Source organism: Nipponia nippon, unplaced genomic scaffold (genome assembly GCF_047370975.1).
Source record: "Nipponia nippon isolate SJK-2023a ecotype South Korea unplaced genomic scaffold, ASM4737097v1 scaffold_1, whole genome shotgun sequence".
Taxonomy (NCBI): domain Eukaryota; kingdom Metazoa; phylum Chordata; class Aves; order Pelecaniformes; family Threskiornithidae; genus Nipponia; species Nipponia nippon.
In genome coordinates this window covers 110,085,822-110,111,523 of record NW_028262290.1, presented here as the reverse complement: position 1 = coordinate 110,111,523, position 25,702 = coordinate 110,085,822, and the positions used below count along the sequence as shown (strand labels likewise).

The following is a 25,702-nucleotide window of genomic DNA, read 5'->3' as shown; positions in this document are numbered from 1 at the left end:
GATAAAATAGATAAAGCGCCATTACGCTTTGGCCCGAGATAATTATATTGACACAGGAGAAAAAATAGGAGTTATTGTATCACTTCAGCTATATCAGTGTGATTAAAGCAATACAGTTTATGTATATAGATAACTTTCAGATTACCATGCAAGGTACAAATGGCAGCTATTGGTGAATACTGTATATGTACAAGACTTGATTTCATTAGCTCTGCATAAACAATTTCTAACCATGCTACACTCAAGTTTTCTGATGGATGCAAACCACATAACATCACTGGAATGGCTCAAGTTCACCTCAATATGTAATGGGTTCCATGTAATTAAGCCAAAGCCCTCCTTCAGAAAAGAGAACTAGAAACTTCAGCTCCCTTTTAAAGTGCACTGGAAAGCAAGAAAAAGAACTTTCAAAAAATGTTTTCATCCCTTAATAAAGATCTTTCCACCTATTGCATCAATTTCCTGCTCAATTCAGATCAGCAACAAATATGTATGCTATTTTGTTTAGCTTGACTTTACCTTCGATTTGGTGAGTGTATGTTTAAAAAGGAGGAAAGAGGATCTACCACTGATAATAAGAAAACTAAGGCTTGCCTTTTAAACCAGAAAGTGATTATGATTTTGAGATTCGAATCATGTAGTTCTTCATCGTGTACCCTTGAGCATTACCAGAGAGAGACATGAGTATGTGCTACGACAACAATCTTTATGAAACAGGCCAAAAACTAGTATTCAGTAAGTAAGCAAGCCCCTAGGGTTTCATCCTGATGGTTAGAGAAGCCTGCTTGCTCCCTAGTCTGCCAGAGTTTAATGCTGCTAGCAGGAATTGTGTGCTTAATCCTCCATTCCTTTCTTGGATGCAACCCTAGCAAGAAGTGAAAGGTAGTTTTGTCATGGGGGAGGACCACAACACCAGTCCCCATAAATACGTATCACTTCTTAAAAGTGCTTTGAGGATTTAGCAATTGGTTCCAGTTGGGTCAAATTAATCTTTAGTCCTGGGGAGACCCACGAGCCACTTCTGTCACTAGCCATAATGAGAGCCACAGATCAGTCACTCAACACATATAAGATGAGTTTCAAGCGAGGTTGAGGGCCTGCCCTTTAAAAGCCAGGCCCTCTCAGGTCATTTTGAGCTGGGTTCCAAAAATCAAAAATCTGAAAGAGGTGCACCAGCTGCGATCCGCCAGTGTACAGCAGGACAAGATGGTGAGGAGACAATCCAAGTATCCATGGACAAAGAGAAAGATGCAGGATTTTTGAAAAACAGATGATTAACCAGAGAGATGCAGCTGAAAAGCAATGGTTTTCCAGTCCTGAAGTAGCTTCCCAAAAGAACAACTTCCCAAAAGAAGCATTCGTTCCTGCCATAAATGCATTTTGAGGTAAAGGAGAATAAGATCAGGTATCTGTATCACTTACGTTTTTCTGATGACTTCCAGAGCATGAGCACTTCAGCCATCATACAGTAATTTTAGTGGAAGCATTTAATGTTGAAAGCAGCATTTCAGATCCATTTTTATTGCAGATTTGGTTTCTAAACAACAAATTACAAACATTTCAAGAGGGCTGCATGCAGTTGAAAACCCACAGTCATATAAATTATCTATGTATGTTTGGCAGAGAGATGGTGGGAGAAATTTCTGGAGCTTACTTTTACTGAAATCATTTTATTAAATAAAAAAGGAAGAAAGAAAAGTTGAAAGCCATTTTGGATTGTGAAGATATTGACACTTTTGAAATGGAAAGGGCATATAGGTCTCTAGCCCCAGGTCCATTGGCTGAGGGATCTTGTTGGGTTCTAATAATCAAACTTTTAAGATTTAAAGAAAAGGACATAATTCTGAAAAAGGCAATACAATACTCTAAAGAAAGAAAGCAGAGGATATAGAAAGGTGAGAGAGAGTTCGTATTTTCTCCAGCTCTACCCAAAAAGAAAAGAGGAGAGAAGAAAGAAACTGTTGAATTTGAGTCTTTAATGCCAGGAGGGGGGGAAAAAAAAAAAAAAAAAAAAAGTGAGACATGAAATTTTGCAACCTACTACCCCCATAATAACAGCAGGAACCATCACCATCTAGCAGAGGCAGTTGAACAGTTTATCAAGGAGATTTTTCCTTCTGCTATGGATTTTACTTTTGTAGCAGCGCATAGGCTTTTCCATGTTACTTGGCCCTATTCCACAGCTTTTATTGAAGATTAAGGCTTAAAACAGAAGAGAAAGCAAACAGAAAGCAAGTACAGGCTCAACATCTTGATGGAAGTTTATACTGTGGGTCTGCCTTGTTGCTTTAAACACAATTGTTTTAGCTCCAGGCATTACAATTTCAAACTGTGATTAGTTTAAAGGCTTACTGAATGTGATTTTATGGAGAAGTTAAGTGTTTTAATTTCTGTGCTTATTTCCAATTCATCACATACCATCCTTGAAAGGAAGAACAGCCCAACGCATTTTAATGTTTCTCATTATGAGGAATCACTTCCAGTAAAACGTGCGAGTGTGGGGTATAAATGGGAAGTGGGAAGCTGTCCTTGGTCAGGTCAAGTAGCAGAGGCATCAGTTTGTACATATTTACTTTTAATACTATGTGGAAAGCTGGAACTGATGAGGATCTGATTTTCAAAGTTGCTGAGATTTCCAAGCTGTCATTTATCATGCTGAGTTTGCTGGTGCTCAGCCCCTCTTAAAAGGCAGACAGTAAGTTATGAACTCTTTTTGTTGTGGAGATATCTGTCCAAATGTAAGCCAGTGCCCTGAGTCAGCTCCTGGGCTGCCCACGCACTCCCTCCACCACTCAGAGTATTCTCTACAACACAAACAGAAAAAAAAAACCCTTGGTATGTTGCGGCTCACTTCTGCACTCCGGAATCTCAAATGCCAAATAAGATATCCATGTGACACCAGGTCATAAGAAGGGCAATATTTTCGAGAAGACAGGACCTTGCAGCAGTGTGGGGAAAACTGTGCTGCCTCCCTGCCTCTGCCCCATCCTGCTGCGTAAGCCCAGGCAGGGTGCTTGCTGCCTCCGTGCTCCTCCTTCCTCCCCTCTCCACCACTCATCTATCCTGGCCCTTCACACTGCCCGCTGCTGGGGTTTGTAACCGGGGGGGCATCCACAAGAGGAGAAAAGAGGTGCCTTCCCTAAACGGTTTGTCCCCCATCCTTCACCCAACCTCCAGGCTCTCAGGTTTCTAGCAGGAAATTTCCCTGGTGCCTGGCTGCAGCAGTGGCATCCCAGAGTACTGAATTCAGAAAGTCGCATAGCGTACGAGAGGACCGGTGTCAACTTTCCCCTGCTAAGGGGCAGCTCATCCTCACACCTCCCACCTTTCAGGAGAACCTCCAGGACCATTTTCCATCTGTGCTACCGAAGCTGTTACCCCCTGCATGGCATCCCGAGTGGTAGGCCTAAGGACAGCAAGGCAGGGAGCATGGCTGCAGCCCGGAGCTCACGGCAGTCACCTGGAGGGGAAGCAGGTGGCCAGCAGTGGTTCAAAGCCCTTCCCTGTGAACACTGTATACATTTTAAGTGCTGGGCGTGTAGCGTGAAGAGCAGGAAACCAAAATGGAAACCCAAGTCCCCTGTGGATCCAACCCTCTGTTTTATTATGTGCGTGTACAGCAATGTTATACAGCAGACCTCTGGTCTGGTTTTGTGTCTTCAGGCTGCAGTTTAATGATGAATAATTAGGTTCTGGACAGCTCTTGGCAAAGGCTGCCACTGAATACTTTATGCTGTAATGGATGTTAATCTGAAAATTGTGTTTGCAGTTCTGTTTGATCATCTATAATGAAAGTGGTCAAATTGTAATTTGGTCTCATTAAAAAAAAATAATAATACCACCACCAAACCTATTTCAAATCAAGATCCAAATCCTACTCTCGTTTTACACTAGTGAAAACAAGTAAGAATTCCACTACATCCAACAATCTTACATGACCACAAGAGACGATGAAAAGATTCTCAAAAACAATTTGTGTTAGGAGTTCAACTGCAGCATCAAACCGGAGGAACTCAAGGGAGGAGTTTTAATTACATAGACAGTTAGAGCTCAAAATCAGTGGTCTGTCATTACAACATAGTAAGCTACAGCAAATATAAAAGTTAAGTTATACTAAATATTTGAAAACATCAAATCTTCCAAGGTACCTAGGTTTGCATTTGACTGCGCTGGGAACATCACTGAGACAATTTTGCTCAGAAGTGGCATCCTGAAAACCATGATGCAAGGGACTGTCAAAGAATAAATGGTACCTGCATTTGCTTCCACATCTTGTGACTGCCAGGAGACACTTGTAGCATTTCCTATGAAATACAGAAACAAATTACTCATAACTGACTGAAACACTGATCAAAATACATACGCAAGTTATTTCACCTTCTTATGATCCAAAGTATCACCTAGAAAAAATATGTGAAATTCAGAATAGTCCCTGAAAACTAGATACAAGCATGGTCGAGAAAGGAAACAGGATCATAACCAGATAGCGTGACACAGCTGGCGTGACCCAGCAAGTCAGTGGCAGAAACACAACATACAGAAAATATTTTTTTTTTAAATCTTCATATATTAATAGCCACAGAACTAATCAGTGACTGAAACTGTATAAAACAGGAACTTTTGACAACGTTGATGTGAGAGCTAACAAAATAGGACAAACGTTCTCCCCACGAATGCTGTGTTGCTCATGCAGCTGCCAAGCTGCTGTGACAGCGTTATGATGGAAATCTGAATGATGCTGGCCTGCGAGGCTGAAGCAAGGTCGATCACATCTTAAAGTCTTTATGGAGATACATTTCCGCCCATTTCAATGAATCGGAGACAAGTTAGAGCCAATGGGAGTTTAGTCTGGGTAAGGACGGAGACACAAATGAATAAAGATTTCAGCATTTGGCTTTACCTTTGTAAAGAAATAATAAAAATATATTGCACATGTTGCATATCTGTCAGCTAAATTAATTTTATCTACAACACTTTATTGGTCTCATGCAGCTCTAGAGAACAATTCAAATCTCAAATTACAAAACCACCTAGTTTAAGGCTCCATCAGTACTGAAGCCTTCAAACCCTGAAATACAGTCTCCGAGATCGCATTCAAATTGTCATCAAAGCTATACTCCAACATTAAGTCCATGTCAGCCTTAGTGGAAGCAGATGAGGACTCCAGCCGCATCTGGTTTGACTTCCCTGTAATAACTACAGCCAATTGAGCCATATCAAAGAAAATATAAGTATTTCCTGGAGAAGTAACTATTATTTTTCTTTCAGGAAAATAATTGCAAAAACGCTAATTTAATATTTAATAAGTCTTATTTTAAAATACAAGATCAAAATATCTACTGGACTACAACAGGCCAAAAATGTCAGAGAGTAAGTTACAACATTCTCCCTTTGAGCAACTTTGTTTCTGCGTAGGAAGAAAAATATTTGAAAAACTCAGCTTCTGTGACAGAAGATAAATTTAAACTCAAATCTGAGCTCTTCAAAGACTCGCTTAATCTACAGACTCCCGTACATGCCCTGTTCCAAAGAACAGCCCATGCAGGTGCTTCACAAGCTCCAGCCCTTGCTCGCTCTGCAATGCAGGCACTTCTGGTCTGCCTTTACCTGCTGGAAAATTAAACCTTCAACAAAATGGGGGGAGGGGGGGGAGAGCAGATTTTGCTGTTACTCTTGATGAAACCAGCAATACTTACCTGCAACACAGGAAGGTACCTCCAGGCACTCAGGAAAACATATCCTCTCACTCTATATTTTAAATTAACAATATTTTCCGCTAGCTTTATTTATTTTTTTAGGTCATTAACAGATACTTAAAGCACTTCTTAATTACTTATGTAATATCAAGGCCATTGTAATGTTAGTAACTTTCTCAATTGTTGTTGTCTACATTCTTGCTTTTCTGATCACAGACTGGGATGTTTTATTGTCCAAACTTTAAAAACGGAGAGCCATGGCATACACAAATTAAATCTCAGGTAGATTCTCAATTTTTAGAGTACCTTCTTAACCAAAAAGATATTAGTTTTCTATAAGTAGCTGGTTGGCAGGCCAGTCACTGCCTACATGTCTCTAAAGAATTGCTCATTAGACATTCACATGCCAAAATTAAATTAGTGCTTATTTTAGAGCAGAATTTCTCATTTCATCTATTGACAAGCTCTAAAACAGCCAGGCACGGCTGGACAGCAGAGACTTGCACCCTAGACTGTAGTTTACTGATACAGATATTATTTATGCTCTCTACTTTTTTACTTCTTTCAACCCCTTCTCTGAGCTATGTCTGCAAGTCATGCACCCAGCTGGGTGGATAGAAGTAAATTAAAATTCCACAGTGCTCACAGAGAACAGACACACATGTAAATCTGAAGGATATCTACCTATAAAAATTTATCTCCATTTTTTCCTATGACAAAACATTGAAGTGTTTAAGAACACTCTGGAGGGCAGAAAGAAGGACTACCAAACACAATTTTCCTTCACAAACATGTTTGAGGGAACTATCGTCTACAACATAAGCACAGGTTAAGCACACTCCTTCATGCATTAGATTGTTTCTTCCGTCGCAAATGTGGAGTAGTGAATTTAGCAGAGGTTTTGGAACTGACGCCAATAACAGGGTAACAGCTAAGATAACAAGTTTTGTTTCTTTGCTAAGCATTTTTATGATCCATATCGCTGTAATATCTGAAAATGTCTCAAGTGAAGCAGAGGGAGAAATGCCATCTTTTTAAAGTGAAAATGGTATATTTAGTTCAAAAAATAAAAATTTTCCATGTAAGCATTAATGAGTCTGTTGTGGTTTGGGTGGGATGGGGGTTGGTTTGGGGGGGCTTTTTGATTTTGGGGTTTTTTTTTGTTGTTGTTTTTTGTGGGGTTTTTTGCATTTTTTGGGGGTTGTTTTTTTTGTTTGTTTGTTTGTTTTTAAAGAGATCAAAAAAGGAAAAATGCCCTGGTTTAAAGTGACCATTTCCAGTTTCAAAAAAATCACTTTTTAAAACCAAAAAATATTATTAACAAAAATAAACCATCAGCAGAACAAATTTTCATGCTTGGATTCTTTTTTCCATTAAAAAGGCCAGAAACTTTAAAAATAATGAAAATTTTCTGCCAAAACCCTCTTTTTATTTTCATTCCATAAAGCCCTTTTTAATTAAAATATCAGTTCAGCAATAAAAATTCTACAAGTTTTCCACTAGTATTTACAAATTGGAAACACTCTTTCATCTTTCCCACACTGGGGAGAAATAGCTTAAATTTAAATTAAAGCAGTGACTATTGCATGAGTCTCTGTGTGAGGAAATCATTGAAGGACAGTCTAAGAGAAGAATATTGCATTGCATTTTGAATCTGAAAGTAATTGTTTTAGTTTGGGGGGGTGGGGGGGTGGTGTGTCCCTTTTACAGGAGAAGTGCTTTAATCCATCCCATCCTTGTCAGGAATTTACCCATTAAGTGTTCCTCCCAGTGGTCTACACGTTCCACTGGTTCAATTTTCAAAGAAACTTTTAGGATTGAAGACAGACAGAAAAATTTTGCTGATCCACTTTTCAGAAAAAGTGATTTAATCCAAGAATGCTGGTTAGAGCACATGGAGATTTCAAATATCCAGGGCAGCAGCACTGCTGAGTAGGAGCCACACACAGGTTTGATGAGGTTTAACTTCATAACTTTGCTCAGTTCAGCTAGACTTCCTTGAATGCAGACAAAATCTCAGGCCACTACTGATCACCCCAAGAAGAGTTCTCGGTACCAGGAACAGAGATGGTGAACTAGATACTTCAAGAGCAGGAAGCCTATATGGTGAATAAAGCACAAAAGTAATGTGCACTTGACAAGTTATCGGGATAAACAGATAGGTTGGTTTGGTTTGGACTACTCAGAGGTTTTCCTATATGTGCCATATCATTGCTTGCTAAAAAATTCACCATTTAATAGTTTATAAGTTCTAGAAACACATAGTTTTCCAAATACTTGTGACAATCGTTCCATAGCAGTGTGTGTTAATGGTGCATTAATTTCTTTGAATAGAGCCAGAACTGGCTTGAACCTATCCTCCACATTTTTTGGTCATTTGTGAAATAGTTGGATTCATTTGTCCCTGCACAAATCATCAAGACAAATGCCATTTTTCATTATCATTAGGAAATGGGTCCAAGCACAAACAAGCCTTCATTTCAGGGATGATAGAGAATAAGAGTGTGTTCAAATACTTGAAGTCAAATGCACATTTGCTTTTTGCTCTGTTCGGATTTTAAGGTAAAATGACAAATGAGAATCCCAGCTTGCCTGCCAAATCCTTCCACGAGTTTCATGCCATCACGTGAGCTGACTTTCCACCTTCAGCTCTAACCATGGTGACAGCCTGGCTCTTACCACTTTTGCCTGCCTGCAGCACTACCAGGAATGCTTGTGCTTTGCCACCACAAACCCAGGATGACAGAAAAGTGACACAGGGTCACTGGCAGAGTTTGCTTTAAAAATAAAGAGACTAAGGCAGGACCCAATTCATAGCATTTACATCAAGCTTAGGCAGGAGAAATTCCAACAAAGAGGAATCAACAGGGTGAAACGCCAACACAAATACATGCCAATGGCAGGCAATATTGCTAATTTAGGCCCAGACAGTGAAAATTTGTAAGACATTTTGGGTCAATGCCACGAGCTTTACAGGCCTGCACAGCCTGGATGAGTACCTGGGGCAAATCTGGTAACCTCGGTGGTTTGTAAACAGTAAACTCCTGATACACATTACTTAAAAACAAAATGCCCATGAAAACAATAAAATAGTGTGGTCGTGATGCTTTTCATGACTCCAGACTGGTTGCAAGTTATCAGACCTCCTTCTGTGTGTCAGTTCAAGCAAAGCCTAACTTGAGCGCGTGCTCACATCCCTACCAATGCTCCCATGAACAAACACAGGCTGCCCCCAGTCATGGGGCCCCCTGGGCTGCCCTAGGGGTTGCAGCCACGTATGCAAAAGCAAATCGGATCTCCTCAGAGGAATGTATCAACATGCCATGGCACACTCCTGCCTCTTCTAACCAGCATCGCACACCCACAAAACATCACACCTGTGCTCCCTACACCACTTCACATGCTTCTGCCTGCGGTGTAACTTACACCACTGCAGGCCTGAGACCCACATCTTAAACTGCAAAGGGCAAGTTCTGCTCACAGTAACAGCAGTCCAACCTTACTAATTTCAGAGTATATTGCACTGGGTTAAATCAGAGATTAATGTATCCCTAAGTCTTCTGGTTTCCTTTATAGCATCAGTGCACTGCCACTTTCAATTCTCTCCTGAGCAGTTGATTCAGAGAATTCAGAACTGTTGAAAGGTTCTGCAAAAAAAATGACTGAAATAGTTTATAAATCCTAGGAGGGAGCATAACTGCACAACATTTGTAGGACAAGGAACATTCTTTACAGCGGTTATTTTATCCTGTGATTTATACTGGTCTCCTCCATCTATCACATGGCTGCAGCGTTCAGTTCTGCCTTGTAGGAATTCACTTTTGGCCTCACACTACACTCTCCCTGACAGAGCAACACTTTCCTTAGGTTTGTGCAAGCCTTCTGCATCTGTTTTCTGTGTGACGATGTCAACAAACAGCATTAAATTCTGTGGATGCATTGGTTCTGTGGCCCTTGGTGATATGACAGGGGTTAATACTATTTCAGTGAGAAACTGAAAGCATCCCATGACAGTCTGCACTCTAATACAGCGGTTTCAAGTATAACTCAAAAGGAAAGTTTGAGTCTATCCTCCCTCAACTTTTACCCAACTGCTGCAATGAAAACAGCTACAAGGAGCAGGAAGTATCCGCATCCAAGACCCAAGAGACCTCCTCACACAGGTTCAAATCCTGAACGTGATTGTCCCTGAGCTTTGAGGACATTCATCATTCAAACACAGACCAGTCTTTTAGAAATGATCCACCTTAACATTAAGTAGAATTAAACTCCTGGCTATTAACTTCCTATGACATTGCCACACTTCAGATTGATCGATAGATCTGATTTTTCTTTTTTTTTTTAAGCTGCTCTTAAATTTAGTTTGTTTGATTTTAAATACTAGCCTGAAATCTTGATATTGCCACAGTTCCTCACATCCTCCTCCCTCTTTGGCCAGAGTCAAAACTGGGTCTTCAAGTAGATTTCCCGGCACCACTTCAAGCAGAAGGCTGAGCCAAGCCTCTGTCTTACAGCACAGGCAGGTGGGAAGGATCACTTGCACCTTCCCACGCATACCAAAAAAACCACACAGGTTTTCCCAAGAACATAGTCACAGCAAGCCACTCAATAATATACTATGATCACCTAATTTAATTCTCAGGCTAAATAAATATGTATTTAAGCTGCAATGAATACTTTTGATTCCGCAGTTTGTATACCTTCATAAACAGTACTTTTAACTTTCCATGACAGCACTTCCACAATTCTGTGCACACTAACTACATGTTAAGTGCAACAGTCATTTGTTGCCAGTGATCAGTGCAGACCATCAGAGATTCACAGAGTCCCTCAGGTGGGAAGGACCCTTGGGAGGTATCTGATCCCCACTCCTGATGTTCTGTAACCCCTGCCTAAAATGATTTTCAAGTTTAAGAACATTACAACGACAGAGAGAAGAGCAGCTCTGAAGGAAGTCGGGAAGTTTCCCCTGCAAAAGGGCAGTAAGACAATACGGCACTTCAGATTGCTGCAGTTACATCAGGAGATGTTTGTGCAGAAAGCAGAAGCCTATGGTAGGTTGTACAGGTTCCTCTACTGCCACAGCAAGCTTGATGCAACTGTTCCAGGCTAACCTGTAGCCACCTGAAGGTGAGCGGCTTCTTCACCCCCTGAAAAAGTCTGATCAGTCACGTTTTCTTCACAAACCAACTCAGGATGTGAAATCTTAAAGGACTTGCTTCTTAGATGCCAGTGGAAATAAAATCTGATAGCAGCCTTCTCCTTAACCCAAAACCAACAAAACCCACCCTAATTGTTTCCTCTGCAGGAAGTCCCTTTGGGGCTAAAAGAAGTCATACAGGATTTGGATCACTTCCTGGATTTGTGTGCATCTGTCAAACGACATGCAGCAGCAAAGCCAACAGCACCCTATCCCTCCTTCGAAGTATGATCCAAGAGAAAGGAAAGAAAGATTCAGAACTAAGGGATTTGGATTGCCTCCTCCACTATTCACGAGGTGAGAAATTATTTGATATGTAGGTCAGCAAAAGGTCCCCTTTCCTTCGTCTAGAAGGACCCATCCTGCTAACGTGAACAAAGGAGAAGATAGAAGTTGCAATGCATATTGTAAGTAACAGAGAATGAGAGACAGACACAGCGGGTAGGGAGCTGATAATGCAGATGGGGGGGGGGGGGGAAGAACTTCTTAAGATTCTTTCTAAGAAAAATGAATCTTCACTGTACTGGTGCTTTTATTAGAATGCCTCACGCTTTTTTCTTGCTCTCTTTTCCTGACACAGTAAGTTATGTTCAAGCTGACTGTGACACTTTGTCAGGGCACCGCATTGTTCTTCTCCCAGACGGCTCCCTCCCGACCTTGGCGTGCGGTGCGGTGCTCCAGTGGCAAGCGTGACGGCACCTGCGGGGGCTGAGGATGCTCACACTCCTAATGGTGATGAGAAGATGTGCTGTTTTTGGCTGGGGCAGAGTTAATTTTCTTCACAGTAGCTAGTATGGGGCTATATTTTGGATTTGTGCTGAAAACAGTGTTGATAGTACAGAGATGTTTTCTTTATTGCTGAGGAGTGCTTACACAGAGTCCAGGCCTTCTCTGCTTCTCACACCACCCCACCAGCGAGTAGTCTGGGGGTGCACAAGAAGTTGGGAGGGGATGCAGCCAGGACAGCTGACCCCAACCGACCAAAGGGATATTCCACACCATATGACATCATGCTCAGCATATAAAGCTGGGGGAAGAAGAAGGAAAGGCTTGCGTGTGTGGCTTTTGCTTTCCCTATTAAACTGTCTTTATCTCAGCCCACGAGTTTTCTCACTTTTACCCTTCTGATTTTCTCCCCCATCCCACCGCGGGCAGAGTGAGCGAGCAGCTGCATGGTGCTTAGTTGCCAGCTGGGTTAAACCACGACAGAAACCATCACCTGCAACAGGTGATTCAGCACACTTGCCTTTTCAAAATCAAGGGGAAGGACACAAAGCAAGGCTGATGCAAAATGAGGTGGGGCAAAGGAAAGTGTCAAACCTTTTCATGAGAAAGCTGTTCTTCCTATTCAAGATAGTATATTAGAAGCAGAGGAGGTACCTCTTTTTTGGAGCTTTAAATGCTGTACTTTCTTGGAGCGTGCCAAAATTCAGCCATGCAAGTCAAGAGTTCACAGCAATTTAGCTATTTTTTTTTAGCATGGCTTTTCTGGGTAATTATTGCCACTTTATGGGACCTACACCATTATAGCAGTGACTTGAAACCCTGCAGTGGCATCATTCATAGATAGAGCAAAAAATCATTCCTGTCCTGAGGTACTTGCAGTCAGAGATAGACAAAAGCAGAAGACAAATATAACCCACATTTTACAGGAGGTACGGGAAGGCACACTGCAGACTTAACGCGTGCCTCACCAATGCAGACCTGAGCCCAGGTCTCTGCAGACTTGATGCTGAGCCTCACCAAGGGAGCCACCCTTCTCTTGGAGAAGCCATGGAGGTGGTGTGCCTGCAATGCTGATTGCAGCTGATGTTACCAATAAATAATCTCAGTTTATCTAGAGGAAAAGCCACAACTCGCGTGCCCTGCCAAATTCTACCTACAGGCTTGCCAGTAAATGGACAATTGGATTTTTTGCTATGGCTTTGCTCAGAATTACATATAATTTTCCTACTCATCTTTCTTTCACTTTCATCAGCTAGTATGATTTCTAAAAAGCCAAAGTAATTCTGTGGAAAAAGCACAATTTCAGTAAGACTTACTCTTCAGTTTCTTACACGCTTCTTGAATCATGTTAACAAAAAGTCATTTAGCCCCTCTTTATTTTAGTTTACTCCTTTGCAAACAGAGCTCGCGTGAGGTACAGTATACATCTGACACTTTCATTCTTAAGACAGAAAATAGTACAAGGGTAAATAGTATTACTTACTTACCCTTTTCTCATGATACGGGGATAGGCAGTTAAGTAAGAATACTAACGATCCTAACACTCTGAAGAAAGTAATATGACTACCAACTGACCATCTCAAAAGGACAAGCTCAAGCCCCCCACTGAAAAGACAGTTCATCCTCGTCTAGCAAGATGCACATCCAGAATCCTCTAGAAATACTGCATGAGCCCGAGGCTTTGCACAACTTTGCATCTAGTTTAACATTTCCAGTCCGGGAGGAGGTTACTAAATTGATGAGTTCTTTCAGAAATCTCAGTCTCAATTGTGAACATCAGGCTGATGTAATATCTTTTCATGTACTCACAAGGACACCTTGGCAAATGGAAATATTGCCAAACGTCACCTGTATGGAGAACAAAACATGTACACTTCTGTACTTCAGAGAAATTCACATTCCAGTGATTCTGAAGTCTAAGGGGTATTACAGTCTCTGAAGAGACTGGAAAAGATGTTGAAGAAAAGCAGGGAACTTAACTTTATCGTATCTCACTTGCTTGATGCATACCACAACCAGGCAAGATCTCAATCTTACCCATCAAAGGAATATTGAAATTCACCCTCCCTCTGGAAGGATGAAGACTGTCCATAATGCACAAAGACAACAGATCCCAAAATCTGTGATGTTCTGATCAGTTTAGCTGTTGCTCACCCGTGTTATGTGGAAAAGAGTCATATGCTCCCAGTGAGCGAGTACGCAAAATTCTGGAGAAAATCTGCCAAGGAGGAACACAATTCAACATGGTACTGAACTATTTACCGCTGTTACTTTAATGCATAATGAACCTTGCTCACTGGAGGAAAGACTGGTCTTCAGTAACGCACACACAGTTTAAACAGATACAGACAGAGCAAAAAACACCCACCTACATTAGCATTCATAATATTTTAGTAATTGGGGGAGGTGGCGGAATTAACCCACTAACACCACCACAGCAGAAAGACTGTCCCCAAAACAAGCATTGCAAGCCCCCACCATCAAAAGTGAAAATTACATTTAAAAGAAATTCTTGTGTTTTGAAGAAGACAGACACTCAAGCAGCAGTGTTCCTAATTAAAGCCCTCTGAAAAGCCCACAGCTGCTACCCGCAGGTCCTCCACGGAGGAGACTGGGAGCCTTTTGCGGGGAAAGGAGTCAGCACATCTGTAACTGAGCCTTCTGCACAGAGCTCCAAGCATCTTGCACATTGCTGACCTGCCTCTCAGAGAAAAAGAGTCTCCTGCCTCTCACAAAAGAGACTGATGACAGTGGCAGGCACGTAGGGAGAGTCATCACCTGAACAGATATATATGAAATGGGCACCAAGAGAGTGCTCGGCCCAGACCAGGTGAAAGAACCAATGGATTCACACCAAGATCCCCATCCAGAAATCCCCAAGCAAAAGGCAGCGAGTCTGTTATTGCGGGCTGTACACTGGGAGATGCTGCCACATAGCTTGGTGACCGGCCCTCGTGGTTGTGGATAGTGGCCATGGCAGTCCAGGGTCAGCTAGCCAACAAGTGAGGCCGAGATACCAGCTAACCTCAGCAACAGCCCTCTGCCCAGCTGTGGGGGCAATTTTGCCTACAAAATGGGAATTCCCTTTCCACAGATTCACCTACCCAGAGACTTTCACAAAAGGAACATTTTGATCAAAGGATAAGCTTCAATCCTAGTGCAGTTTTATATAGGGCAAGTTGCTTTCTGTTTGAGGTGGCTGAGGCTGCCCTGCTCTCTCACAGAGCAGCAGCAGCTCAGCAGCACTGCAAGACACCTTGTGCTGCCCCAGTGACGTACCTCGCATATTGTCTAAGTAGTCATGAGCTGATTGAAAGGTCCCTACAGTTTGTTCACCGAAATGTTCAACAACATACTCTCAGGGGTATGCTATTAGTAGTGTTTTGACATACTAAATAACTGAAACATTATTAATACAGGGGCCAATCAGTGTAGCTATATAAATCTGTATCTGCTGGAGACTTGTTCTCCTGTTTTTCGAGTTGTTCTTCAGAGAAGGAAAGGTAAAGGCATCAGCACACAGCTTCCCAGACAGAGATGGTGCTCCAGTGCAACCAGAGTTAGGATAAGATATCATGTTGTTGTGGTTTAACCCAGCAGGCAGCTAAACACCACACGGCCGTTCACTCACTCTCCCCCCCCCCAGTGGGACATGGGAGAGAATCAGGGGAAAAAAAAAAAAAAAGTAAGATTCATGAGTTGAGATAAAGACAGTTTAATAGGACAGAAAAGGAAGGGAAAGTAATAATAATAATGATAATGATAAAAGAATATACAAAGTAAGTGATGCACAATGCAATTGCTCACCACTTGCCAACAAATGCCCAGCCAGTTCCTGAGCAGCGGCCCCCCAGCCAGCTTTCCCCTAGTTTCTATACTGAGCATGACATCATATGGTATGGAATATCCCTTTGGCCAGTTTGGGTCAGCTGTCCTGGCTGTGCCCTCTCCCAGCTTCTTGCACACCCCCAGCCTCCTCAGTCGGTAGAGCATGAGAAGCTGAAAAGTCCTTGACTTAGTGTAAGCAGTGCTCAGCAACAACTAAAACATCAGTGTGTTATCAACATTATTCTCATACTAAATCCAAAACACAGCACTATACCAGCTACTAGGAAGAAAATTAACTCTATCCCAGCCAAAACTAGGACATATGTCAAATTGTGAATGTTTCCTGGAAATCTTTCACATGCCATCTGTGCCTCTTGCTCATTAACTGTGAATACTCCTTCTGTACCTAAAGGCACAGGTAAGCCTATATCTATTTAATATGAACATGACTGAAGTAAAGTTTCACAAGGTTTACCATGCTTTCATTAAAGAACCACATCGGAAAATCTTAAAGAAGCCGTAAAAGACTTCCTACTGGAAAGAAGGAACAGGATAAATCTTAAAGCAAAATTGACTTTCTGATAGAGTTTAGGTCCTTTGGCCTAATGTGGCAGGATTTTAACAGCTGTAGAAACTTTGGAAGTCTCCTACCTTAAGTGATTTCCAGGAACTATTTCAGTCGATCACATTAAAAAAAAGAGAAAAAAAAAAAAAGATTTTAAAAAAATCAGGAAATTCATCATGTTGTGCATAATTTTTCTTTACTTGCCCAAAACCTATGTCAAGTCAAAACATAAAAGGAAATTAACTATGGATATTTTTAGTCCTTGTTTCCTAACCCATCATTTCTGTATTCTGTTTGCATGAGAAATTGAAGGTAAGAGGTTTATGTGCAGATGCCATACTCTACTGAGATCATGTTAACTGCCATGAGACAGAAAGCAGTTTCAGAAGACAGAAAAAATAGTCATTTGAGAAGGTTTGCCTCTAGCAGAACTATCTATCTTTTTTCCTACCTCAGTTAACACTTCCCCTAGGCAGAACAAGTCAGAAGTGTTGAAACATTTGCAAGAAAACATGCAACTGCAAACATGCAACCACTTGCAATTAAGTTGTATTATAAATGTGAAAAGGTGTGCCAAACTGGGAAAACGAGCCTTGCTAGCTTATACTGTGTAAGCAGAAAATCTTTGCAAAATGGCTCATTTTGCTCCAGATAGCAGTTCTGCTTACAGATCTGAATGAGACACAAGCTCACACGTATGTATGATACCCAGCAGCAGATGGTAATCCTGTCCAGCAACACAAATAGATCCAGGAGACAAAGCAGTTCATAGCCCATGATAGATGCCTGAATTTGGATAGTATAAACACTACTCCTTCCGTGAATGATCAGGACAGAATCTGAGAAACATCTACTAGGCATCCTGAGCTTCATTTTTAGCATGTTGCAGGATGTAGCTGAATAAGGACCTGAAATCAAATGCAAGGATCCACCAGTGTTTCTGCCAGTGAGGGGGTGGTTTCTGCCCTGGAAAAGGCTAAGGATACGGTTGTGTCTCAGCAATGGTTCTGGTCATAATTGTCCTCTCTGAAAAGGAAAACCACGAAGAGCAGAAACTGGTGGATTAATTTGCCTCTGTAACAAGGAGAGGAAGAAGCCTTTCAGGCAATAGGTAGGGTCTATTTAGATAGCTAGGGTCTCTCATAGCATTGCTGAAACACAGACATTACACTGCAAACAGTGGGAAAGAATGAGACTGGTGGAACAAACCCAGACTCTTATGCCCAGAGACTGTTAGCATCCATTCAGACAAAGCCCTGGACATACTAAGATTTTCCATCAGAAATCATATAATTCGGCATGTCCTCACAGTGAAAGGCTTGGGCTAAATCTAGTCAGAATTTGAAGTCATGACTCCAAGAAGCCAAGACTCCAAGAGTGTCTTATTCTAGTACGTTAAGCTGTCTCTGAAAAAAAAAAAAAAAAATTAGCGTCTAGGAAGATGGAGACACACTAGCAAAATGAATCTCAGAAGAATCTGTGACTGGAGCCTGAGCTTTAACATACAAAAGTTTATATGCCTACCAAACAGACCAAAGCCTTAAGTCTGCAAATGGAGAAAAGGGGATCCTGGAAGAACAGGGTTTGAGGGAGTATAACACCCTGTTGCAGGAGCTGGACTAGCAACGCAGGAGGGAATGTCCTCCACTTTCCCAATTTCAGTTCCTAAGGAAATGTGAAAGGACAGAGATACAAAAATTTAAAAGCAGCACCTCTTTTGAGGATGGGAAATACTAACCAGGCATGGTAAAGCCCACCGATACAGTCATGTCTAGTTACAGAGAGAGCGCCAGAGGGTTTTTGATAGTCTCCAAGTCACTACTTTCATCCCTAATGTGTACAGTGTGTATTAATATATTTCATACATTTTCTTTGGCAAGTTTAACGGAAACCGAGGCTTTCAATGAAAAGGCTGACTGAGCCAAAATTCACAAATACCCAGCTATACTGTCTACACACTTTTTTCTCTTATTTCCCCCTACCCTCCTACCCACACCCCCCCCCAAAAAAAAAAAAAAAAAAAAAGAATTTAAGTGATATTTTTTCCACTTGGCTCATGTGGAAGGTGAGCTGATCTATGCTCTGAAGTTCTGTATTGGTTCCTCTTTCATTTTTTTCAGAGACCAAAAAGGGAAGGAATAGAAAACAGCCTCTTTAAATGAAATATGCCCTTGTCAAAACAATTTAACAAATGGAAAAGGCATGCCCATTATGCTAGTTTTCCAGAAGTTCATCAACCTCACTGTTAAATGTTAGCATATAAGAAAAATTACTCTATTTGTTCTTTATGGTTTGTTCCCAAGATCAAAGTGCTGTGGGCTGGAGGGTGTCTGACATCCAAGAAACACTCGCTGCAATATTGTCTGTAGTGTCTTTTGTTAGCTTTGTTTCTTTATAAGGCCTTAAGGAACAGCAGTCAACACTTGCAGCACATTGGCATCCCATCAAATGCCAAACTCGTCCTTTTAGAGCACATGGGAGGAGAATACTTTTACGACTCTTATTATGGTTTTCTCCTTTCATTAGGTCCTCTGATAGAAGTAACTGGAAATTGTCTTGCATCCCGATCTCCTTTCACTTGCAAGAGATTCGTCCAACAGTGAAGTCAACACTATTAATCCTTTATTTTAAAAAGGAGTTAGAGCCTTATATAGATACATCCAGCAGTTGTTTCAGACGAATCTATAAATCATTAGAGGTTTTGTTTTGGTTTTTTTGAAATACAGTTTGTTGTCCAATGTAAATTTTTTCAGTAGTTTTTATTTAGCTCCTATCAGATGGTGGATGATATTCAAGGGCTGAATATGTGTCAGTAACATAAAACTGCTTTATTTAACCAAACCAGTTCAACTGACTGAATTAGCTTACACAGACTGTTTCAGTAGAAACATTTCAACACCAATGGCTCAGTTTTAGAAAAGCGGAGTTTCAGTCGAGTTCAGTCAGCTGAGCTGAACTAATGTGATTTAAAAAGCATCTGCTCCAAACCCCACATCAAGATAAAGATGGAAACTTTGTTTACTTCTGGAAGGCAACCACAGTTACAAACACATCCTGCTATCTGCAAATGGCCCATTTCTTTGAAACAATGGCTCAAGTGCAAATGGCTTCTCTACAAAATAAAAAAATTAAAAAAAAAAAAAAAAAAAAAAGAGAACTCTGTAGGTGCTAAAGGCCATAGGCCTAGGATGATCACCTGGCTCAGGGAATCTAATCCCTGGCTCTCAGGAGCAGCCTGGTTAAAGATAATCCCTTTTATAAACTTACTGAGCTTCACCTTCACTTCTGTTATATTTTGTGCCCCGACTGCTCTCGGGAGTGTCTGTTCAGAGCCTGGCCGCTTTACAGTTCAGAACTTGTTTCTTAACCCCAATGGAAATGTACTCCTAGCCAGTTTACACCCCTCTGTTCCTCTGCCAACATTGCCCTTCAGCTTAAAAAGTTATTTTCTGCCATGATATATTTAAAGACAAAAAATTGTATACTCTCTCAGGTTTTGCCTTGCTAAGTTAAACAAGCCAACCTTTTCTAGCCTCTGTTTGTAAAACAAACTCTCCATTCCCCTGATCATCCCTATAGCCTTGTCTATGCAAGCTTCAGTTTCAGGTCATCTTTCTTGAACACCGTTAGTCAAAACCATATGTGGCGTCTTAAACAAGGTCTCATTAATGATCCTTGTATGCAGGCAGTAATACTTCCCTATCTGGAATTATCTTTCCTGAGACATCCTAGGATTGCATTTATCTCTTTCATATCTTTGCAGCTTACTGTCAGTTTGTGACGGAGTAACTCCTGTGTGTTTCTCAGTCATTTCCAGCTGATGACCTCCCAGCTTAGAGAAGCAGGTTTCAGTAAGAGCCCCCAAATGCATGACGTTATCTTCTGCACTTGTAAATTTTGTCCCATTTGTAGTCCTCAACATCATCCAGCTCTTTCTGTGCACTATCCCAAACTCCCTTCATACTGCTGATGAGTCCCAGCTTTGTGTCCTTGATTAAAGAATCAGGCCAAAGCAGTTCCCCAGGGTGAACTGCCCAGAACATAATTAACAAATAATTTAAAAAATTAATACTTATTCTGAGCACCAGATACAACCTGCCCTAGGTACTTTTCAAATTCATAAGAAAGCCAGATGAGTAAACTGAAGTTGGGAGAAGACACAGAGCTACAACCAGCATAATTGCATCACTGCTTTAATGGGAAACCAACAACAATTTTCCCCTAAGGCCGCTACTTAAGTTCGCAGTAGAGGTGAACGTAACAAGACCGGCCTCAGTGGGGCAAAGGACAGAGTCGTTTAAACGTTCAAGAAGGATACTCCATAACAGGCAGCACGAAAGATGGCGTGGCCAAGTTTGGGCAAGAAGATAACAAAACAACAAATTAATTTCATTCTCTGATAGAACAAAAAAAGACCAAGGAAAGTGAAGAAAATAGGCAAAGGCAAGTAGGGAAGAGCAAAGATACATGGATTTTAAATGAGAAGGGAGAATTTGAACTAAATACTGATAAAATACAGGAAGCTGAAAGAAAGGTATTACATAATCTAAATGACAAAGACAATTATTATTTCTAGCAAAAACACATTTCTAATGAAATGTGTTGGGGAAGAAGACAACTGAATCCAGGAAGGTCAAAGGAGGGGGGATCTCCTCACCAAGGAGGGGGCAGATTCATGTTGTTAAAGCAACATATAGAGGGCTAAACAGTACCTTTAAGGTCCAAGAGAAAAAGATAGAAATTAAATCTGTTAAGAAAGAAATTGAAGAAAATTTGCAAGAAGAAACACTCTTGACTTGAGAAACTTTCAGGAAGAGAAATTTTCAGGGGGAGAGGGAGAGGAGACCAATGACATGTTAAAGCAAATAATGATATAATTTCTTCTCACCTCCACCGAAAGCAATTTTTTTCCTGCACAACCAACCTACCTTCTCCTGACCTCTTCCTATTGTAACAAAGAAATTCTTCATTCAGCAGAAACTATTCCCACCATACAATGCCTTATAAAATGGGTGTCAAACATGCTACAGTGTGCTGAAATTACTGATGTTAAATTGACCACCAATCAATTATATTTGAAGCATGCTGTCAGCTCACCTACCAAAAAAGCTCTGATTTACTAAATATGCTTGTCATTTTCTTTTGAGCAGAATTCCCAAAACATACTCATGTTTTAAAACTGCTTACTAGAACAATGACAGAAAGACTTCTGCATGAAAGCCAACAGCACCAGAGGCCTAAAATGCTTTCTCAAATAAATAGCAGAGAAATAACCCAGGAGTCCCTTGACTGCTATGGGGCCCCAGTCTTCCAGCTGAATACTGGAGAGCTCACAGATGCATCCAAGCTCTCACCGTGGTACAGCTTGCTACAGTGATGTAGTCACATTGGCTGCAAAGAGGTGGTTCTCTTGTCTCCGCAAAGAATAACTGATTCCCAGTCAAAGAAATATTAACACCAAGAGTGGAAACAAACAGAAACACTGCTTCTTTTTCCCATGTGGGTAACTTGCCTTGTGACTATGAACTTAACACTAAATGCATATAAATTGCTTTCTGGGTGGTAGTCTTCTACAGTCAAGTAAAGAAAATTACAATAATCTTCCTTTTCTGTTACTAAATGTTAAACTCGCTCGTTTGGATTGGACAACAGCAAGTGCATATATAGATTAAATGAATGTATATTTCAGATAATTGTGTGCAATATGCATCTGTTTTAAGATACTAATTTATACATTTTAATTCTACATAGAATTTCTCCTAGGTTTAATGAAGTATTCCATATAATATAATGTGTAATGTAATATAGTGTATAAATGTAAATGTTATTTAATTTAATCTTTTATACAGGTGCACATATTTCTATACATACAAACACACTTTTTAGGATAAATTTACACTACATTTAGGCTGCTCTTTGCATAATTTTCTGCATTTTTACAATGTCATTATGAATAAACGATGAGATGCTGAAAGACTGAGTGAAAAAGTTCATACTCTACAGCTCCCCAAGGTGTTAAGAACAGCAGATTCAGGAAATGAGCTAACAAAAGCCCACTCTGACATTTAAATTCTAGTAATAGCAGCATATAAACATTAAGAACTTCAAGCAAAAACAACTATGAGAACATAAGTAATAACTCATCTAGAAAAAACAAATAGCATGTCACGAACAGTTTTAGAACTCCTGTTTCACGAAACATCACAAACGTAACGTGAAACTCACTACCCACTGTTTTTGAAAATGCTGAGCCAAACAAACAGAGGGAAAAGTCTCAATGATTTCTCAGAAGGCGATATTTTATCTAGAACATACAACAGTCTAGGCAAAACCTTCATTTTCCCCTACAAGACAGAATATTTCTCACTACCTAAAGTCCCCTCCTACCTCCATTTTGTAGGTAAACAGCATGAATTTCTTTCTGGTACTGAGTGAAGCTCCTCACAACTTGGCTGAAATTCAAAATTCATCCCACTTTTGCCCAGCTGGTACAGCCTGAACTTGCTCATCTTCTACTGTCCAGATGCAGCCAAAGAACCACTGCTTCTGTTTGTTTCATCCCTGCTGTATCTCAAATTGCCTGCTGCAGTCCAACAAAGCCTACTACATCCATTGCAAAACTTCTCCTAAATTTCATCAGTTAATGTCAAAGCATTGGACGCACCTAAAACTCATCTACTGTGGTAGCCCAGAGAAAGCAGCTCAAACACACAGTCCACTGTAATTCTTCCAAACACCACCCTGCATAACATAGCTCAAGTGCCTACATTTTCACATTGAACTGCCCACCCGTGGCAATCCTGTTCTCTAACCCATTCCACATCATCACAAATGGAGAAACAAACCATGGGTATGAAGAAGACTGAGGTATTCAAACATAAAAAGGCAATTCAAAGAGAAAGTGCTCCAAAATACCATGTAAATATACAGGAGAATTATAAAAGGTCAAACAGCAGATTAAGGCCAAATAAAAGAAATTTTGGCATTTGTATAACATTGTGCTCACAAAAAAGACATTCCAATAGCATTTTCTTTCATGTCTCTTTTCTCTTGTACAGCTCAAAGTGGTGAAAACAATCTACGAAAATAAAATAGGTGGGGAAAATATAATCAAAATTCATTAGTGACCTGAAATAATTTGATTTTATGTTTAGAATTTAACATTACACTCATCTAGTCTGACTCCTACACACAGCACAGACCACCAAATTTCACACAGTACCTCCAGAATTTAATCAATATCTGTAAAGGACTCCACTGAAAAGCCTTACAGCCTGGAAGGTCTAAGCAACACATCAAACAAAGCCATTAGATTTCCCTGATTGCAATTACAATCGCCAGTGAATTTTATCTGCAAACAGCCACTTTTAAAGAAAAAAGAAATACTAAACTAATGATCTGAAGCCTGCTCACTGACGTATGACTTGCAGTTTCATTCAGAACTTAAAGACTGACAAACAGTCACAAGTTACAAATTTCAGATCTTTTGGTGAATACGTACCTTTATTCTTTTTTCTTCTCCTTTTCTGCCTTTTCATGAATCCTTATTCAAAAGTGACACATTTGTTCAGTTCAGGGAGATTCTTCTCTCTGGAGGGGAAATAATTTTTATCAGTAAGACTCCCTGGTGATCAGGTAGACTTGGAACTGCTGTTAATCAGCCTTTTTGACATGGTAGCTTGAATAGCACTTCCCATGATGCTTTGTGTGCCTACCTTAATTCTTTCCTTTTGAACTCACCATGACTTATAGGTGTCTTTTTTTCCTTTTGTGTTTCTGAAGTTATCCCTCTATTAACTTTAATTGGAAAGGTACCTTTTGTTCCCCTAGAGTAGTCATATACTAACCACTGAACTCCCTAGGCTCAAATTTCTGGGGTAGCAAGAGTTCAGTTTTCTGATAACTCAAAAAAAAAAAAAAAAAATCCAGTGCAATATCTGATGCCTTTATTATTGCTAATAAATAAGTGATATTTACACTAAATATGAACCGTTGCATCCATTTATATTAGCAAATACAGAGGCTTCTACTGCAAGTCATGGCGACTTCAAAAGAGAAGAATTAAGGGCAGACACAGAACATCACAGAAACCTGACCCTTGCCATCCGCAAACTGCAGTGAAATGTAGGCTGCTAAAAATAAAAATATAAATAGCCATTTTCTGAGGCACTGGGAGACATTTAAGTTCTTTCATAGAAGCAGATGCAACAAAGCTTTCCTTTCTCTAGACTCGTGCCTTCCCCCAAACTCCACTCACCTGCCCTCCCCATACCACTGTCAGCAAGAGGGATGATACACTCGGGCTAGCCTGCACCTCACTGCTCTCCAATTAGCCAGGCAGGACACCTGTGTGGGGTGGCCAGCTAGCTACTCACCAGAATATGTAGCAGCTGAGTTCCCATCTTTCCCTCAGCATTTGCTCTCATCTGGGGGCTCTCCCCTCTCTCCAGGCTTCTTTCATGAAATTTGTCAGAGTTTTTGAGACTTCTGCTGCTCTTCCAGGTCTAGAAGAAGCTGCACAGAGACCCTAAAAGTTTCTGTGAAGGGACAGGCAGACACATACTTTGAACGTGACACATTTCTTTAAGAAAACTAACTAAAAGCAAGATACCCTTATGCATTTTGTTGCACATTGAAGAAATTTGTTCACATCTATTTCATGGCCTGATCACAGTCAAATAAAATGCTAAAGAAAAAAGATGTGACACATTGGGCTTCAAATCAGAAGCTATGTTTGAACCTTCCCAGAAAGCTGAGTCTCATCATCTTCATGCTGTTCAGCTGTACGTATCCACAGAAAGTGCCCTAAAATTCATCTCTTCTTGATTTCCTTTGTACCAGAAGAAGAATTTAGACTAATGAAGGGCCGGGGCAGCAATACGTTCACTTCTCCCACCCCACAGCTCAGAAGACCCTGAGCTATAGGGGCAGCTACCACCCTCTCAGTACTGACAGATGAAAATAAAAGCCCCAATAGTATATCAAGGATTAGCATGTGGTCAGTGGCCCACCCCTACGGGTGCACAGAATTTTGCCAGCCAGCCAGTTTTAGAGCCGACCCATTTCTTTCTGCATGGGGTATCTGGAGCCCTTTTTGGTTTTAAAGCAGTCATCTTAGGGCAGCTGGGGATAGTATAAATGCTTCAAGAAAGTGATAGTTTGAGTAAACTACTGGCCCTGTATCATACAGCTTCATGTCTGTATGTATAGGAGAGAATCAAATTCACTGTGTTCAGTACAAGGTCTCTCTTCATACCTGTCACGAGTGACAGAGAGAAATTAATGTCCACTGTACAGGCCACCTCCTCTCTCAGCTACAATGAAGCAAATCATTCATCCTGCTCTTCTAATCAACAACTAGCTAAGTACCCACAGATGTGACTGAGGTTTCTATGTGCAGTGCTGATCAGATTAAGTATACAACCACACCTTTAATACTCAATTTTTTTTTTTCCTTCTCCTCAATCCCTGACTGACCACAGCCTAAAATGCAGGTAAAATTTAATTAAGTTTTCAAATAGTCTAATTTAGTGTATGAAACTACCTGCACTTTTGATTCCTGTTACAAACTCGAGGTGCACAAAACTCTCCTTTGCAAAAAAGCTGCCAGACCACGGCATAGGGTTAAAATCGCATCCCTCCAGGTTTGTTGCAGTTGAGCCTGAGAGTTTACAGCAAACTGCTGTT

General features: G+C 40.7%; 1 long non-coding RNA gene across 1 annotated transcript; it reads right to left on the bottom strand.

Moving 5' to 3' along the window:
- Positions 1–4,212: 4,212 nt before the first annotated feature.
- LOC148057552 (uncharacterized) lies at positions 4,213–24,504 on the bottom strand. Its single transcript, XR_015706702.1, has 3 exons — positions 24,391–24,504; positions 23,517–23,605; positions 4,213–4,304 (listed from the first exon to the last, which is right to left on the bottom strand). It is a non-coding gene; the product is annotated as an uncharacterized LOC148057552 (long non-coding RNA).
- Positions 24,505–25,702: the final 1,198 nt, after the last annotated feature.